Here is an 18,593-nt window from a genome sequence, read left to right as displayed (position 1 = left end):
ACATAGACATGACTGCAACATGTGAATTGTGTAATTGGCAGATGTACACTGTCCTTCTAATGGCTACTTGATAGTTATGGTAACACTGATGGTATTTGTGAGATATCATGAGTTCCACACACACACATGACTTTACTCCTGCGACAGCACTTGTGTTGTCTTCATTTCACTTCCCATGTTGTATTAGCAAGTATCTGTGGTGTCTCAAAGCTGACAATCCACAACCTCCATTGAACATGGGTATGCATTTCTTCCAGCATGCCACAACCTAGGTAACTCTTACCATGGCGGAATAATATTGAGGTTTGAAATCATCTCAGTGCTGTACACTACATTTGCCAAATGCTACATATATGGATAGAACAATGCTGAACATAGTAGCACATCCCACACCTGATTGCGATGTTGGAGGCCACAACACGTATGGGACAGTTTGTTACTGTTGCTATCATGCACTTTTTCTGTCATGTGAGTGACAATGAGTGGTGTGTATTGCTTTGTGCAGTGTGATGTATTTATACACAGCATATTAGGTATACATACAGACACGTCAAGGATTGTTGATACTGCCAAACCCGTTGCTACCTAGGCCATAAATCCGTACATCAGTCTTCACATGTTTGCCTGGATTTGCTCTAGGCATGTGTCAAGACAGCAGATTTGTGTGTCAAGTGTGCACCTCATGTACCTAGTCAAAATCAGACACTCTGACTACATTCTACCCAGATACAATTTTAGTGGTGCATTGTCCCAATAAATCCATGGATCATGACTATGGCTCATGTGTTTGGATAGTGATTCTGCACCCATAGCTGATAATTTAGCCAGGCAACCCATTGCGTACTCCACAGCCAACATGTGTGTGCTGTAAGTGAGGTACAGTCCACCATGTGCCTGGGTTGTGCCCAATGGCAATGTCAGGACACAATTCCATGGATATACTGTGCAGGCTCAGCATTGGACATTGGTTACAATCCCTGGACATGTACTGAAGGACCACAGTTAGGAATGATGTTCCACCCTTGTCACACATGTACCATGGAGACAAAGCTACTGACACCATGAGTTGTGACAGTGTTCTGCTACTACATAAATTGCTATCCATTTGTGGACAGCCCCTACCTTATGTGTGTCCCCCCTACCATACATCCTGTTACGCATGGTGTTGTTGTGGTGAATGGGCTAGGTAATAGCACCTTGCCCACTTGACGGAACAAGATTTGTAGTGGTGCATGGATCTAGACCTTCAGGAATCACATGGCTGCAAACTGCGTGTCACTGAAATGTGAGATGGTGGCAGTAGACCCTCTTATGACACAAAAGATGTTGCTCCCATACTGGTCACCTTTGTGTTACTTACCTGCTCCCTGAGTTTTGAGTCACATTCCAATGGTGTATGTAGTGGAGGATGAGTAGAACAAGGAGAATCAGGTGCAAAGTGATTTATTTGTACTTTTTAAAATGTGATGTTTATAGTATAGAGACTATGGCCCTCTTTATGACATTGGCGGTAAATGTCGCTTACTGCCATGGTGACGGCCGCCAACATACCACCGCGTTGGCGAATATCCGTTCGCCATTTTATGACACACACACACCAATCTGACAGAATACAGTCACATACACAAATCCGCCAGCCCAAAGGTCAGTGCTAAAGTGGCAGTCCCAACACCCATACCGCTATGCCAAAAAAACAACACCCATCACATTATGACCCACGAATCACCACGGCAGACATTCAACGGTAGTAAACTATTGGCGGTACATACCGCCACGCTCAAAATGGATACCCACATATAAAACAACACTACATTGGCCAATACCAAAAACACACACCTGACATTCATACACACACCACAACCACACACCCACACCACTATAAAACACCCACCCACAATCCTTTATGAATACAAATTAGTGCCACCAGATTGACACCAAGACCACTGCAACAACTACACACTCACCACTTACACCCATACATCACCAACAAACCCCATATCACACACCACACCACATTACTCAACACACTCTCACCAACACACAACACCCATGTCCCCACAAAGGCACCCCTGTTTCACTGATGAGGTGTTAAGGGTCATGGTGGAGGAAATTGTCAGGGTAGAGCCACAGCTGTTTGGAGCACAGGTACAACAAATATCAATTGCAAGGAAGATGGAGCTATAGCGGAGAATCATGGACAGGGTGAACACCGTGCGACAGCACCCAAGAACAAGGGACAACATCAGGAAGAGGTGGAATGACCTACGGGTGAAGGTACGTTCCGTGGCAGCAAGGCACCAGCTTGCCATACAGAGGACTGGTGGTGGACCCCACCAGCTCACAGCATGTGAGGAGCAAGTCTTGGCAATATTGCATCCTGAGTGACTCGCTGGAGTAGCCGGAGGACTGGACACTGTTAAGTCAACATTTTACTACTTATCACCCCTCATACCTGCATGCCATCTCACACCCTCACCCTCACTCTCATCACTCCACAACCTCCCATAGACTGCACCTACACATATGACTAACCACAGTGCCAAGCCCTGCATTCTATACCAATGCATGGACAGCCTTCACAGTCCTGCATTGACACCCATCACTAAAGCATGCACAGCATTGCAAAACTAACAATCCCACAATACATCACCATACACAAGCAAAAGGAAGCCAGGGATGTACAATATGCCACACACATGGAGCTTAACACATCACTTACCTCTCCACAGGTACCCCAGCCAATATCAGCGGAGAGGCAGTGCCACGACTATCCAGACCCCCAACAGAAGATGCCCCCAGTGATGACAGTAACTCTGGACTTCAGGATTTGGATGACCTACCTTGCCCATCAGGGCCACTGGACAGCCGGTGACCCAAGCCCACTCACAGTCCACCACAGAGCCTCCCCTTCACTATCCATCACCACAGCACCCACCCAGCATACCCACACCTCTGTCCCCAGGACACGTCAATCAGCAGTGTGCCCACCTCTACAGGGACCCCAGGCCACATCTCACACCCAAGATAATCAGGGACCTGGGATCAGTGACAGTGGGCACACCGTTCAGGGGACAGAGGCACAGGCCAACGGAGACACTGGGAGAACTGATGTGCGCCAGGGGGAGGACAGGACCAGGGAACCAACTCTCCAGGAGGCACTCTCCGAGATCCTGGGAGCCTACCAACATTCCCAGGACACGATGGGCCAGATCCTTGACAGTGTGCAGGAGAACAGGTGGCTGCAGGAGGGACAGTATCAGGGGATCAGGGAGGACTTGCAGGCTATTAACACCACCCTGATCTCCATAGCAGGGGTGCAGACAGGCATTGCCAACATCATGAGGGAGGCAACAGCACACCAAAGGGCACCTACCACTAGCCAGTCCATTGACCAACCCTCCACTTCTGCTGCAGCTGGTGGGCAGGAGGACACGCCACAGCACCCACAGGCCACCAGCACCCCTCCCCCTGCAGAAGGCGAACCACCCCCCAAACATTCCCTGCGATCCAGACAGAAGCTAGAGACACTTGCCAAGACCACTGCCAGGAAATGAGACTCACCTGATTGTCCCCCTTGTGATCCAGTCAGTCACCTTGTCCACTTTGAACTGTCATTGCTCCCCTTCCTATGGTCTCTTGGACACTGCACCTGTGATACAAACAGACTGGAACAATACCCTGGTCTGTCCTCCATCATCACCCCATTCCATTGCACATTCTGCTCAATTTCCTGGCACTACAATAAATACCCTTGAACACAGCTTGAGTACTAGTGGTTTATGGATTGAAAATGAGTATTCATGAAAACAGTCACATCCTGTGCAAATGAACTGTACCCTGTGAGAGCATAAAAATAATTACTTGTAGCTGTCTGTAGTCAGCACATCAGTACACAGTGGTTATACCACCAACATCTGTAAAATGAGAAACCATAGGTAACAGTAAATTGAGATGCAAAGGAAGTTAATGCCAGCATGCTGCTGCCATACAGAATACACCAATAGTCATAGAAATGTGCAGTGGCACTGTCTCACCTGTGTGTCATTGGAAGTACTGACGGATAACTGATGTTCTGTTGTCCTCATCCTCAGCCTCTCCATCCTCACTGTCCTCAGGGTCTACTGCTGCCACAGGTACATCTCCAGTCTCCTCCTCCTGCAGAAAAGGTACATGTGTCTGAGGGCCAGGTTGTGCAACATGCAGCATGCCATTGCTATTTGGCAGACCTTCTCGGGTGAGTAGCACATGGATCCACATGTCAGATGGAGGCACCTGAACCTGGCTTTCAGGAGGCCGAAGGTCCTCTCAATGACCCGTCTGGTTCGTCCATGTGCCTCACTATGCCGTTCGTCAGCCCCTGTCCTGGCATTCCTCACACCAAGGGGATGGAGACTGCATTGTGAGAGGGCAGGCACAGCCCATTCAGGTGTAAGTGACAAGCAATCCACAAACATGCAGAGTCACAGGAAGGTTTACGCAAGAAAATGCCTACTTTCTAAAAGTGGCATTTTCAAACTAACAATCTACAAACCTAGGGCCTACCTTAGGGGTGACTTACATGTAGAAAAAGGGAAAGTTTAGGCCTGGCAAGGGGGTACAGTTGCCAGGTCAAATTGGCTGTTTTAAAACTGCTCACCCAGACACTGCAGTGGCAGGTCGGAGCCATTTTTACAGGACTACTCATGTGGGTGGCACAACCAGTGCTGCAGGCTCACTAGCACTACTTGATTTACCGGCCCTAGGCACCGCTAGAGTACTTTACTAGGGACTTACTAGTATATCAAATATGGCAATCATGAAAAGCCAATTACACATAAAATGTACACAGGGATCACTTACACTTTAGCACTGGTCAGCTGTGGTAAAGTGTCCAGAGCAAACAAAACAGCAAAAACAGAGTCCAGCACACAGAAACAACCTGGGGCAAAAAGGTAGGGGAGACCACGCCACATAGTCCGCCAAACTCTAAATCAGGCCCAAAGTGTCTGTATTTCCATTTGAGATGGCAACCAATCGTAAGACCCCGACAAAGAAGTTTTACAAATGTTGAAGTGGGACAGAATAAAGAAATTGTTAATTTGATAAAACTGTACATATTGTGGTACACACACTTACTATTAGCATGAACACATCTGCACTGCACATGGAGCACCCTACGATGTTGTAGTGATTACACTGTGAATTTAACTACTGTAAGTGAATACACACATATATCATTCTCCTGAGTCTCTCTCTTATTTTAAGTGGAAGAACTATGGTGCATACAGCGTGATGGGATTCACCCTTTACAAATGTAACAGATAAGTGCCAAAAGTATCTCAGACGGAACCAATGTCTGTTTGATGTAATTCTTGTCCCCATGTACCCAGGTCTTCGGATTATTTTTCCCTCTCCAACTGATCGGCTAAAACCCATTTCTGATAAATAACAGTGAAATAGCACCTAGTAAATTTCTGAAGGAGTTTCCATGCACAAGACATTTCATCTGGTATAACCTGTTCCCACGGGTTCCCCTACATTTGGCTTCGGTGGACAATTTTAGCAATATGCCTCCCATTTTATACAATGGAAACACTGAGGACCTTGCCTGAGGGGGGATTGAGCCTGTCTACAGGTATACTAGAGCTGGGAGCTTGTGGGGTGTATTTTCAGGAGGTTGTAGGTAAGGTTTGTGAAGTCTGCTGCTTAAATAAATTAATTTTAAATTCAGGGGCGAGATGATAAGCACATGCCAGATCAACTGAAATATTCACTGTCAGACTGAGGTGCTAACTTATCCAAATTAGAGTGCACAAGGGTAAGGCCTCTAAGATTAATTGTAGGTAAACACTATCTACCTTATCATCTAAAGTAGAAGTTACTGAATGCAACCAACCTATTCCCCAATTCCTAGATTCTATATTCCAGAGCCCTAGGATTGTGCACTATTTCCATTTATTTATTTCTAAACTGAGAGCAGTAGAATTTGGTGTCACAGCCCGACTATTCTAGTATAGTTTTTTCTTTTATTTCTGAGTAGGGAATGTTTTCTAAGGAATTTGGATATGCTTCTTGTAATTGCCCTGACTAGAGAGGTGCAATATATTGCCCCCACCTTTCAGCTGGCCATGCTGCAGTAGAAGCAACCCTTTCACAATTGGTGAAGGAACCATCAGCATCTTATCCTGCATCATATTTTTGAAATAATGTGCTGAGTACATTTGGATGCACCCTTGCACGTTGGAGATGTCAGTGGTTAAATATAAAATAACTGTGTTTTATACTTGCTAATTATTAGTCAGTAATGCAGCTTGATTCTTCAAAACTGTAAGTATTCTCGGGAGCACTGAGCCATTTGAGCCTGCAGATCTACTACTCATTGTAAAATCACTGTCCCACTGTCAGCTGCTTGACCATGTCCTCCACTGATAATGGTGGTGTCAGGATTGCGGTCTTGGTATCCTACTTCTGACACTACTGTGACAGGATTCATAATAAAGTCAATGCTCAGCATGAATGCTTTCAGAGATTTTGAAGAAGAAAATTACAGTTACTTTTCAATGTTTTTTAGTGCTGCATTTAAAAGTACTAAACAATTAGGCAAATCAGCCTTCAATAAAAGTAGCCCCAAGCAATAACCTCTCCGTTCCCCCATCCATAATCCCAACCCCACACCAGACCAGTAGCACGGTGATGAATGATACATTACACATCAGTATCTAAAGCTTCAGAGAATCCAAAGTGAGGCAGCAATGCTGAATCGAGCAGACGCAGAAATTGCAACGTTTGTGGGCACGTCTTACCCTCGAATCCCAAGTTCACATACAGAAGGACAGGACCCCACAGATTGTGAAATATCTGTGATTTGTCTATCAAGTCATATGCAATTTAATCACACGCCAACAGGTGCCAGAGCTTGTGGATCCAAAGTTCATATGTAGGTTTACTGGTTTCCCCCAAAGAGAATGAATGGTGTGCTTACCAATAAGGGGGAGTTGGGATATTCGTTTGTCAGCTTTAGAATGGAGTAGATAATATCAAACAAGGGTCTGCCATGAAGGGCAAATTCAGGGAGCTAGTCAAGGTCCTGGCCCTGGATCTGGGAGATTGCATGAAAGACAGGATCCCAAAGTCTCCCAGTTGGGGACATGAACACAAGATGTGCATGAGGGAGACTGTACCTACACACCTGTGCCATCAGGCCTTGGAGGAGTTGATAATGTGAAGGTGGTGCGGAGTAAGGTGCCGACGAAATAGTGTTATATAAAAGATCTTCCTGCATCGGGCTTTGCAGACGAAATTGTTACTGCAGCAGACCACCTCTTGCAACTGTTTGGCGTCTCATGTAATATTAAGATATTTCTCCAAACATAGGGGGTCATTCTGACTCCCGCCGGCTGCGGTAACTGCAGGGCCGGCGGGAGCCGCCGAATGACCGCGGCGGTCATTCTGGCTTTCCCGCTAGGCTGGCGGGCGACTGCCAGAAGGCCGCCCGCCAGCCCACTAGGAAAGCGCCTTCAACGAGGAAGCCGGCTCCGAATGGAGCTGGCGGAGTTGAAGGCGTGCCTCGGGTGCAGTGGCACCCGTCGCGATTTTCAGTGTCTGCTTGGCAGACACTGAAAATCTTAGTGGGGCCCCCAGGGGCCCCACGACACCCGTTACCGCCATCCTGTTCCTGGCGGTGAAAACCGCCAGGAACAGGATGGCGGTAAGGGGGTCGGAATCCCAATGGCGGCGCAGCAAGCAGCGCCGCCGTGGAGGATTCCCTGGGGCAGCGGGAAACCGGCGGGACACCGCCGGTTTCCCGTTTCTGACCGCGGCTGTACCGCCGCGGTCAGGATGCCCATGGATGCACCGCCAGCCTGTTGGCGGTGCATCCGCGGTCCCCGGCCCTGGCGGTCCATGACCGCCAGGGTCGGAATGACCCCCATAGTTGGAAAGATGATTTGCTTGTTGAAGTCTTTAATATGCTGTAGATGTTAGAAAACAAATGTTTGAAGGAGGTGAGATGCTGAAGTAACTTCTAGAAAGAAGTAGGTGCCCTTGAGGTGCTTGTTTTGATGCTACTATGTGTGGTTATTACACAGCTAAATACTTGGTTAGACACCTTCTTCCCAGACATTCTGTAGGATAGTTTCCCGTTGGTCTTCATAATGCTGGTCAGAAGGGTGTGTTACAGGAGAATGCTTGTCCGCTGCCTTGGGAAAATATGGTACCCTTAAAGGTAAAAAAAATTAACAAGTATCTGATGCTGGAATTCTGAACTGGTGGAACTCATTTCCTCCCATGTGCCACACTCACCTGTGCTTATAAACACATTTGTGCAAATTCAGGTCAGAGCCCTCATCTCCTATCGATCCACTTCACTGTCCGATTACCCTCCTTGTGAATCAAGTGAAAAATAAAACAATAGCTTATTATTGTTTTATATTTCATCTGCTGGCTCAGCCAGTAGTTCAGGGAGAGCCGAGGCTGGGCCACGGGAGGTTGGAGGAGGGATGAGGAGAGAATGCACCTAAGTGTGCATGTGTGTTTGGTTGGTGTTCTTAGGCCCACCAAACACACATGAGCACTTAGGTTTCTCCCCACTGGAGAAACTGCACAGACACTAGGGTTGTGTCTTAGCGGCAGTCCAAGCTGCTCAGACCAATACTGACACTGCTTTCATGCCAGGTTTAGCATGAAAGCAGCACCAGGATTGCTGGGGAGCCTGTGTGAATGGTGGGACACCACAAGAAGAGGAGGGACGAGCGAGGCGGCAGGAGTGGCCTACGGCAGGAACAGCGGGAAAGGTAAGTGTTTTTTTATATTTTTGAATTTTTTAATTCCACCGTCGTCCCCCTTATCCCCCCTATTGACATTTGTGGCAGCTGCTGCTAGACATACGTGTTAGACTCAATCACATAGCCTGCTCCAAGACCCTGTCACCAGAGGTGGACTTGGCTGAATATCTTGGCCCATTCATCTTGGATCGTAATCCATTATTGATACACATCACTTAGGTGCAATAACTGACATCTATCCCCACATGGCAATGACAACGGGAAGCATTAGGCATTTCAAGCACCATTAGCAGAACTCATAGCATCCTACTTTGAAGAGAAGGTTAGCTCCACTCAGTCGCACTCACATGAGCTTTAAAAGAAGTAAATCAAAGTCATTGTATTCACACCTCTGTAGAAATCAAAAGGCAATTAGATCAGCCTTTGCAAGATCTGGTTGTAACTGTCCAGGACCTTGCGAATAAGGTGTTGATGGATAAAATGCATGAAGATGCTTTGCCTAAAGCTAGGGAAGACTATGCTAGTTTAATTGAGCGGTAACACTGTTTAGGGTATACAACATACTTGGCTTAACAGCATGTAGAGTGCGAGAAGTCCAAGAGATTCCTGGCATGGCTAGCTAACTCTGGGAGGCAGAGTGCAGCTATGACTAATATAGAAGACTTTCATGGGCCCCAACAACAGTCTCAATAAATTATAACTAGAGTGTGTTTTACCTATTATAAACAGTTTTATAATAATCAAGACAATACCACAAAAGCTGTAATAGATGGCTATTTACATGCTATTCCGCTCCCTTATCTCAACCAGCAAGAGGGCAGTGCACAAGGTCAACCAATCTCCCTACTAGAAGTTAAAGACACGATTGCAATGTTAGTCTGCGGAAATGTCCTGGGCACAGATGGCCTTCTATTAGAATTTTATGTCATACTGACAGATCAATTGGCCTCACAGTTTATGGCCTACTGTGTGTGTCTGTATAGTGCTTAACTGTGTCACTGAAGCTCTGCTAACCAGAACCTCAGTGCTTATGCTCTCTCTGCTTTTAAATTTCTCACTGTAGGCTAGTGACTTCATTTACCAATTTCAATTGGCACACTGGACCCCCCTTATAAGTCCCTAGTATATAGTACCTAGGTACCCAGGGCATTGGCGTTCCAGGATATCCTTATGGGCTGCAGCATTTCCTTTGCCACCCAAAAGGTGCTCAGACAAACCCTTCCACAGGCCTGCCATTGGAGCCTGCGTGAAATAGTGCACACACTATTTCACAGCCATTTCCACTGCACTTAAGTAACTTATAAGTCACCTATATGTCTAACCTCCACTTGCTGAAGTTTAGGTGCAAAGTTACTAAGTGTGAGGGCACCCTTGCACTAGCAAAAGTGCCCCCACATAGTTCAGGGCCATTTCCCCGGACTTTGTGAGAGCGGTGATGCCATTATACGCGTGCACTACATATAGGTCAATACCTATATGTAGCTTCACAATGGTAACTCCGAATATGGCCATGTAACATGTCTAAGATCATGGAGTTGTCCCCCCATTCCAAATTTGGTATTGGGGAGCCAATTCCATGCATCCTTGGGGCTTCACCATGGACCCGCAGTACTGCCAAACCAGCTCTCTGCGGCTTGCACTGCAGCTACAGCTGCTGCCACCTCACAAACAGGGTCCTGCCCTACTGGGGTCTGAGCTGCTCAGTCCCAGGAAGGCAGAACAAAGCATTTCCTCTGAGAGCAGGTTCGCACACCCTCTCCCTTTGGAAATAGGTGTTACAGACTGGGGAGAGGTAGCCTCCCCCTGCCTTTAGAAATGCTTTGAAGGGCACAGATGGTGCTCTCCTTGCATAAGCCAGTCTACATCGGTTCAGGGACTCCTTGTCCCCTGCTCTGGCGTGAAACAGGACAAAGGAATGGGAAGTGACCACTCCACTGCCCATCCCCACCCTAGGGGTGGTACCCAGAGCTCCTCCAGTGTGTTCCAGACTTCAGCCATCTTGCTTTGCAAGGTGTGGGGGCACTCTGGAGGGCTCTGAGTGACCAGTGCTAGCAGGTGACATCAGAGACCCCTCCTGATAGGTCCTTACCTGATAAGGTAGCCAATCCCCCTCTCAGGGCTATTTAGGGTTTCTCCTGTGGGTTCTCTTCAGATTCTGCTTGCAGGTTTCCTTCAGGAACCCTCTGCAACTACTACTTCATCCTCTGACCTCAGATCAACCGCAGCTTGCTCCAGGAACCACTGTAACAGCAACAAAGTATCCACAAGGGATACTTTTCCTCTGCAACATCAGCTCCATCCAGCTACTGCAACAGTTTCCACGGTGTGCACGCTCTGGGGACTCCTTGTCTTCACCCTGCACCAGAAGGCCCAGGTCCCCAGCACTCCATCCTGCGACGCTCAATTCGCTGAGTTGTTCTCTGGAGGTGTGGGACCTTCCTTTGTTGTGCTGCACCAACAGCGTTTTGCACCTCCTTTGTCCCCGTGTCCTGGGACTCTCGTGGGTGCTGCCTGGAATCCTAGGGGCTCTCTAAAGTGCTGAAAGCCTCCTCTTCCTTCTCACACAGAGTTGAGGCCCCCAGGTCCCTCTTGGGTCCAGCTAGCACCTTTTTGACGCAAAACGCATATTTGTCGTAACCAAGGCTTGTTGGCAACTTCCAACATGAAATCACATCTGCATCCATCTTCATGTTGTGGGACATCTTATGCATCATGTAGGGACCCGCTGGCATCTTCCTATGGTGCATTCCTGCAATCTTCGCCAACCGGGGACTCTTCTTTTGCACCCTCTTCTGGGTTGGCAGGGGCTCATGTCCTTCCTGGAACTTCTTTCGACTTCTGGACTTGGTCCCCTTCTTTTGCAGGTCTTCAGGTCCAAGAATCCAGCAGTTGTTGTTTGCAGACTTAGTTGGTTTCTGCAATAATCCATATCACGGGGTGTAGTGTGTCCTAAGGAAACTTGCAGTACTTTACTCCTGCTTTTCTGGGCTCTGGGGTGGGGGTAATTTAGTTTAGTTTAGTTTAATTTAGTTACCTTCACTGTATTCTTACTCTCCTAGTGATTCTGCACACACTACACCTGTCTAGGGGGGAATTCGTGATTCGCATTCCACTTTCTGAGTATATGGTTTGTGTTGCCCCTAGACCTATTTTCTCTCATTGCATTCTATAGCATTTCCTATTGTTTGCACTATCCTATGTCTAATTATTTACTTTATTTTGGTGACTAGTGTACATATTGTGTATAATACTTACTTCCAGAAGGAGTATTGTCGCTAAGATATTTTTGGTACTGTGTCACCCAAATAAATACCTTTATTTTTGGAAACACTGAGTATTGTCTTTACTTGTGTATAAGTACTGTGTAACTATAAGTGGTATTGCATGAGCTTTGCATGTCTCCTAATTCAGCCTAAGCTGCTCTGCTATAGCTACCTTAATGAGCCTAAGCTGCTAGAACACTACTACCTACTTCACTAATAAGGGATAACTAGACCTGGTATAAGGTGTAATTACCCAAGATACCCACTACAAACCAGGCCAGCCTCCTACACTCTGTCATGGGTATTTCCTCAGATTCGGTTTGCAGGACTCCAGCAAGATTGCTCTGCAACGTCCACTTTAACTTCTGACTGAAGAAACTGCTTCTGGACGCTCCAGGACCCGACAAGCTGCAACAAAGAAGCAAGACGCCTGCTGCAACACTGTATCTACGGCTTCTTTCAGCAACTGCAACACTTCCCCAGTTGTGCATCCTCTGAGGACAGCCCACCTTCAGCCTGCACCAAAAAGTAGAAGGAATCTCCCTTGGAGTGAGGGAGTCACTCCCCTGCATCTACAGGCTCCAACTGCATCGACGAACAGCTGCGTGGATCCCCTCTCCTGCTGAGCTGCGTGGATCCTGCAATACGGGTGATGGACTGAAGGGGTCCCGAAGGTCCTCTCTTCCAGCTGTCCAAATTGGGTAGCAGTATGCCCTTGCCTGCCCACGCAGGACAGTACCCCCTTGCACCACGTCCTTTGCAGTTGCCAAGGCTTGTTGGCATCTTTCCCAAGAGATCTTCATGCAGTTTGAAGCTCCAGCCCCCAGTATTCCGTCCTGCACAAAGCTCCCTGAATGGTTCTCTGGCTGTATGGGATCACATTTTGTAGTGCTGCATTGGCTCCTTTGACTTTGAGTCCCCATCCTGTGGGACTCCTGTGGGTGCTTCCTGTGCTTCTGTGGGCTCTCTGTGTTGCCTGAGGGCCACCTCTGACTCCCTCTCTTGGGTAGAGTCCACCTGGTCCTTCATGGTCCCTTGCAGCTCCACTTTGTGCTGACACAAGTTTTGCGTGTGCTAAGGCTTGTTGGTGGAATCAGAAGACACAAATCTAGCTGCAATCCTCCTTACAGCGAGGGACATCACCTGCATCCTCCAGGAACTCAACTTCATCTTCTTGGGTGCAGTGATGACTCTCCTTCTTCACCTTTGACTCATCTCTTGCACCTTCAGTCTGGTGGGTAGGGGCTCCAGCCCTTCCTGGACTCTGCTGTGCTTGTTGGACTTGGTCCTCTTCTTCCAAATGTCCTCTCGTTCAGGAATCCACTGTTGGGGTCTTGCAGTCTCTTCCGGGTTTTTCATTCTTCTTTTTTTGTAAGTGGGTGTTCTGGGAAATTTACAGTGATTTACTCCTGCTTTCGCGGTCGCTGGTCACTATTTTAGTATATGGTTTGTGCTCCACCAGGGCTATTTCTCTATATTGTGATTTTCACTAATTGCACTGTTTTCTAACAGTTTTTATGCCTATTTCTGCATACTAATGTATATATTTGTGTATTGCTTACCTCTTAAGGGACTATAGCCGCTAAGGTATTTTTGGTATTTGTGTCACCAAAATAAAGTACCTTAATTTTTGTAACACTGAGTGTTTTCTTTCATGTGTGTAAGTACTGTGTAACTACAGTGGTATTCGATGAGCTTTGCACGCCTCCTAGAGAAGCCTTGGCTGCTCATCCACAGCTATCTCTAGAGAGCCTGGCTTCTAGACACTGACTACACTGCACTAAATAAGGGACACCTGGACCTGGTATAAGGTGTAAGTACCTAGGGTACCCACTACACAGCAGGCCAGCTGCGTACATTGAAGTTGGTTTCAAGATTGTTAGTTTGAAAATGCCACAGTAGACATAGTAGACATTTTCTTACTCAAACCATTCTGTGACTCCTGTCTGGGTCAGACTGACAGTTGGGCTGTTTGTGAATCTCCTATAGACAGTGACACAAAGGGAGCTGGTGGTAGCTTGCATATTCTGATTAGTGATCTGGGCTAGAATGGAGGAAGGAGTGGTCACTTACACTTGAAAGGCCCTCCCACAATGCAGTCTCCAACCCCCTGGTGTGTGTCTGGGGCATGACCTGGGCAAGGCAGGATCTTGTGAACAACAGAGACTTTCCTTAGACATTTGCCTACTTCAAAGGCTGAAAAGGGGTATAATTAGTGGACCCAAAATTCCAGATTTTAGATCACGTCTGGATTCAAGAGGAACCTCTGCAAGGAGAAGAGTTGAAGAGCTGAGGAGAAGTGCTGCCCCTGCCTGTGCTTGTGCTTTGTTGGCCTATCCTGAGGTTGCTGCTTCTTTCTGTGAAAGGGGACAAAGACTGGACTTTGTTGTGCATTCCTGCTTGAAAAGAATCTCCAAGGGCTTGGACTGAGCTGACCTCCTGTTTTGAAATTGCAGGGCCACCAAAGACTTCCCCTGCCATCATTTGGACTCTCTGCTGAGACTCCTGCCCTGCCAGGTGGTACCCCATCCAGTCCCTGGGCCCCTGAAAGGTGAAGTTGGCAGAACCAGGACTGCAATCCACACATAGAACAACGTGCGGGGACATTTTTGATGCACCACCTGCAATGCGGCTGAAAAACGACACGCCACCCGCTTTGCAGCAAGAATCGACGTTCCACCTGCATAGCAGCTGGGAGAGCGATGCATCACGCCTGGAGAATATGATGCAACACCTGCTTGTGGCTGCTGATAATGACGCAAACCCCACGCAGCTCGGTTTTCCTACACCGCGTGACCGGATTTCACACGCATCGTCGCTGGGCGTCAAAGTCATCTTGAACCTGCGCAGACCCGATGTGCCCTGTCCGTAAATCGACATATCGCTCTCTTGCAAGGGAGAAAAATGACTCACCGCCTACCCGGCTGGAGAAAAAACAATGCATGGCCTCATTTGCGAGTAAGGGATTGACGCATCGCTGACATTTCCGACTGACTCTCGTCCGTGCGGCTTTATTTTTTACTCAAACCAGGTACTTTGTGTAGCAACAATGTTTCTATTGTTTTTTATTGAGTAAGACTCTTATTGTTTTGAAAATTCATATCTTGACTTGTGTATGTTGGATTTTTGTCATTTTGGTCTTGTTTGATTTGGATAAATATTACCTATATTTCTAAACTGGTGTGGTGTCCATTTTGTAGAGTTTTCACTGTATTACTGTGTGTGTTGGTACAAATACTTTACACATTGCCTTTGAGATAAGCCTGACTGCTTGTGCCAAGCTACCAAAGGGGTGAGCAGGGGTTGTCTTAGGAGCATAACTCCCTTAGCCTGACTAGAGTGAGGGTCCCTGCTTGGACAGAGTGCAAACTGACTGCCAACCAACAGTTTAGGAGTCTATCCCTCATCTGCATTAGCCATCTGAGGGGCCTGTGGTCTGTCTGAACCCCCAAGTGAGTCCCAAAAAGTAGGGTCTCAGCTTCTTCAGTGCCCAGACAACAGCAAAAGCTTCCCTTTCTATTGCACTCCACTGCTGTTCCCAGGGAAGTAACCTCCTACTGATGAAGGCTTCAGGTTGATCTAGGCCCTTTTGTTCAGCTGTGAGAGCACAGCACCTACACCATGCTCTGAAGCATCTGTCTGCACTGCAAAATCTTTGGAAAAGTTAGTAGCCTTCAGGACTGGTGCTTTGCGCATGGCCTTCTTCAGGGTGTCAAACGCAGTCTGGCACACCTCTGTTCAGATCACCTGATGGGGCTGCTTCTTGGAAGTCAGATCTGTCAAGAGAGCAACAATGGTGCCATACCCTTTGCCAAATGTCCTGCAATATCCGGTGAATCCTAAGAGGGCCCTCACCTCAGTCTGGGTCTTGGGGGATGCCCAAGCCAGAATGGTGTCAACTTTTGCCTGTAGGGGTGCCACATTGCTGCTCCCTACCTGGTGTCTCAAGTACACCACTGACCCCTGCCCTATTTGGCACTTACTGGCCTTAATAGTGAGGCTTGCACTTTGCAGGGCCTTCAACACTTCCTGGAGGTGGCACAAGTGGTCCTCCCAGGTGGAGCTGAAGACAGCAATGTTGTCGAGGTAGGCGGCACTGAGGTTGTCCAACCCTGCCAGGACCTGGTTGACCAGTCTCTGGAAGGTGGCAGGGGCATTCTTCGACCCAAAGGGCATGACACAAAACTGGTAGTGCCCCTCTGGTGTTGAGAATGCCGACCTCTCTTTAGCCCCCTTGGTTAAGGCAATCTGCCAGTACCCAGATGTCAGATCAAACATACTGAGGAACTAGGCAGATCCCAACTGGTCAATGAGCTCATCAGCTCGGGGAATGGGGTGTGCACGAGCCCATGTGACAGCACTGAGCCTCTGTAGTCAACATAGAACCTAAAGTCAGATGTGACATCAGATGGAGCAGCCTTGGGGACCAGAACCACAGGACTGGACCGAGGGCTTCTGGAGTACTCAATCACCCTAGTTTCAGCATTTTAGAGACCTCCTCCTTGATGCTGTCTCTCACTCTGTCAGTCACCCTGTGAGGCTTGTACTTGTCAGGTAGACTATCCCCATTGTCAATATCCTGGGTGCACCAATGGGTGACCCCAGGGGTGAGTAGACCAGGGAGGCTAACTGACCCATTTACTGTTGACAGTCCCTCTGCTGTTCTAACGTCAGTGTAGGGAAGAGGTTCACACCCTCTACTGACCCATCCTGCTCTTTGGCAGACAGGCGGTCGGGAAGAGGTTTTCTCTCTTCTTCCACCCCATCATCCGTGGCCTAGAGCATGGTCAACTGAGACCTCTCAAAGTGCTTTTTGAGGCGGTTCACATGTAACACCCTTGAAGGGTTCCTCCAAGTCTGCATGTCCACCTGGTAGATGACACTACTTTGGCGCTCCTTCATCTCAAATGGCTTAGACCAACAGTCTAGGAGAGCACGGGGCTCTACTGGGGCCATCACCCACACTTTCTGGCCAGGCTGAAACTCAACCAGGGTGGTATCCTGGTCATTCCAGTGTTTCATGTCTTCCTGGCTAGCTTCCAGATTCTCTTGGGCAACTTGCCGGAAGCGGGCTGTTTGGTTTTTGAAGGCCAGTATGTAACAGAAGCAAAAAGAACAGATGATGGACAGAATGCTGAACAATGCAATCATTCACCCCCAGTCACAAAGATCTGGGATTAATCCACCGTTTTGTTGCTCACCATGCCACCCCAGTTTGGACCCAACCATTTGCAAATCAGCCTTGACCCTGTTCCTCATGGGAGCAGTCCAGGCCGAACTGCCAAGCCAGGTCCTCCCTGGACCAGAAACAAGCATCGTAGGACTGGTTTCAGGGTATCAACCTTCATCAGTAGGCTAGCTTCAATCCAGTGGCGCAGTGAGCACGGGACCCACGTCTGGGCATACCCTTCCAACTTGGGGCGACAAATGCAAAAAGAACAGATGATGGACAGAATGCTGAACAATGCAAAAATTCACCCCCAGTCACAAAGATCTTGGTTTAATCCATTGTTTTTTTGCTCATTACGCCACCCCAATTTGGACCCAACCATATGAAAATCAGTCTTGACCCTGTTCCTCATGGGAACAGTCCAGCCCGAACTGCCAAGCCAGGTCCTCCATGGACCAGAAACAAGCCTCATAGGACCGGTTTCAGGGTATCACCCTTCATCAGCTAGGCTAGCTTCAATCCAGTGGCGCAGTGAGCACGGGACCCGCATCTGGGCATACCGTTCCAACTTGGGGCGACAAATGCAAAAAGAACAGATGATGGACAGAATGCTGAACAATGCAAACATTCACCCCCAGTCAAAAATATCTGGGTTTAATCCATCGTTTTTTTGTTCACCATGCCACCACAGTTTGGACCCAGCCATATACAAATCAGTCTTGACCCTGTTCCTCATGGGAACAGTCCAGCCCGAACTGCCAAGCCAGGTCCTCCCTGGACCAGAAACAAGCATCGTAGGACTGGTTTCAGGGTATCACCCTTCCTCAGCTAGGCTAGCTTCAATCCAGTGGTGCAGTGAGCACGGACCCACATCTGGGCATACCGTTCCAACTTGGGGCGACAAATGCAAAAAGAACAGATGATGGACAGAATGCGGAACAATGCAAACATTCACCCCCAGTCAAAAATATCTGGGTTTAATCCATCGTTTTTTTGTTCACCATGCCACCACAGTTTGGACCCAGCCATATACAAATCAGTCTTGACCCTGTTCCTCATGGAAACAGTCCAGCCCGAACTGCCAAGCCAGGTCCTTCCTGGACCAGAAACAAGCATCCTAGGACCGGTTTCAGGGTATCATCCTTCCTCAGCTAGGCTATGTAGGAAAGTACCATCTTGCCTGGCATGTTAATCCCATTTTTCACTGTATATATGTTGTTTTAGTTGTATGTGTCACTGGGACCCTGCCAGCCAGGGCCCCAGTGCTCATAAGTGTGCCTGAAAGTGTTACCTGTGTTATGACTAACTGTCTCACTGAGGCTCTGCTATCCAGAACCTCAGTGGTTATGCTCTCTCATTTCTTTCCAAATTGTCACTAACAGGCTAGTGACCAATTTC

Source organism: Pleurodeles waltl, chromosome 3_1 (genome assembly GCF_031143425.1).
Source record: "Pleurodeles waltl isolate 20211129_DDA chromosome 3_1, aPleWal1.hap1.20221129, whole genome shotgun sequence".
Lineage (NCBI taxonomy): Eukaryota > Metazoa > Chordata > Amphibia > Caudata > Salamandridae > Pleurodeles > Pleurodeles waltl.
The sequence above is the reverse complement of the archived record's forward strand: the minus strand, read 5'-3'. Positions refer to the sequence as shown.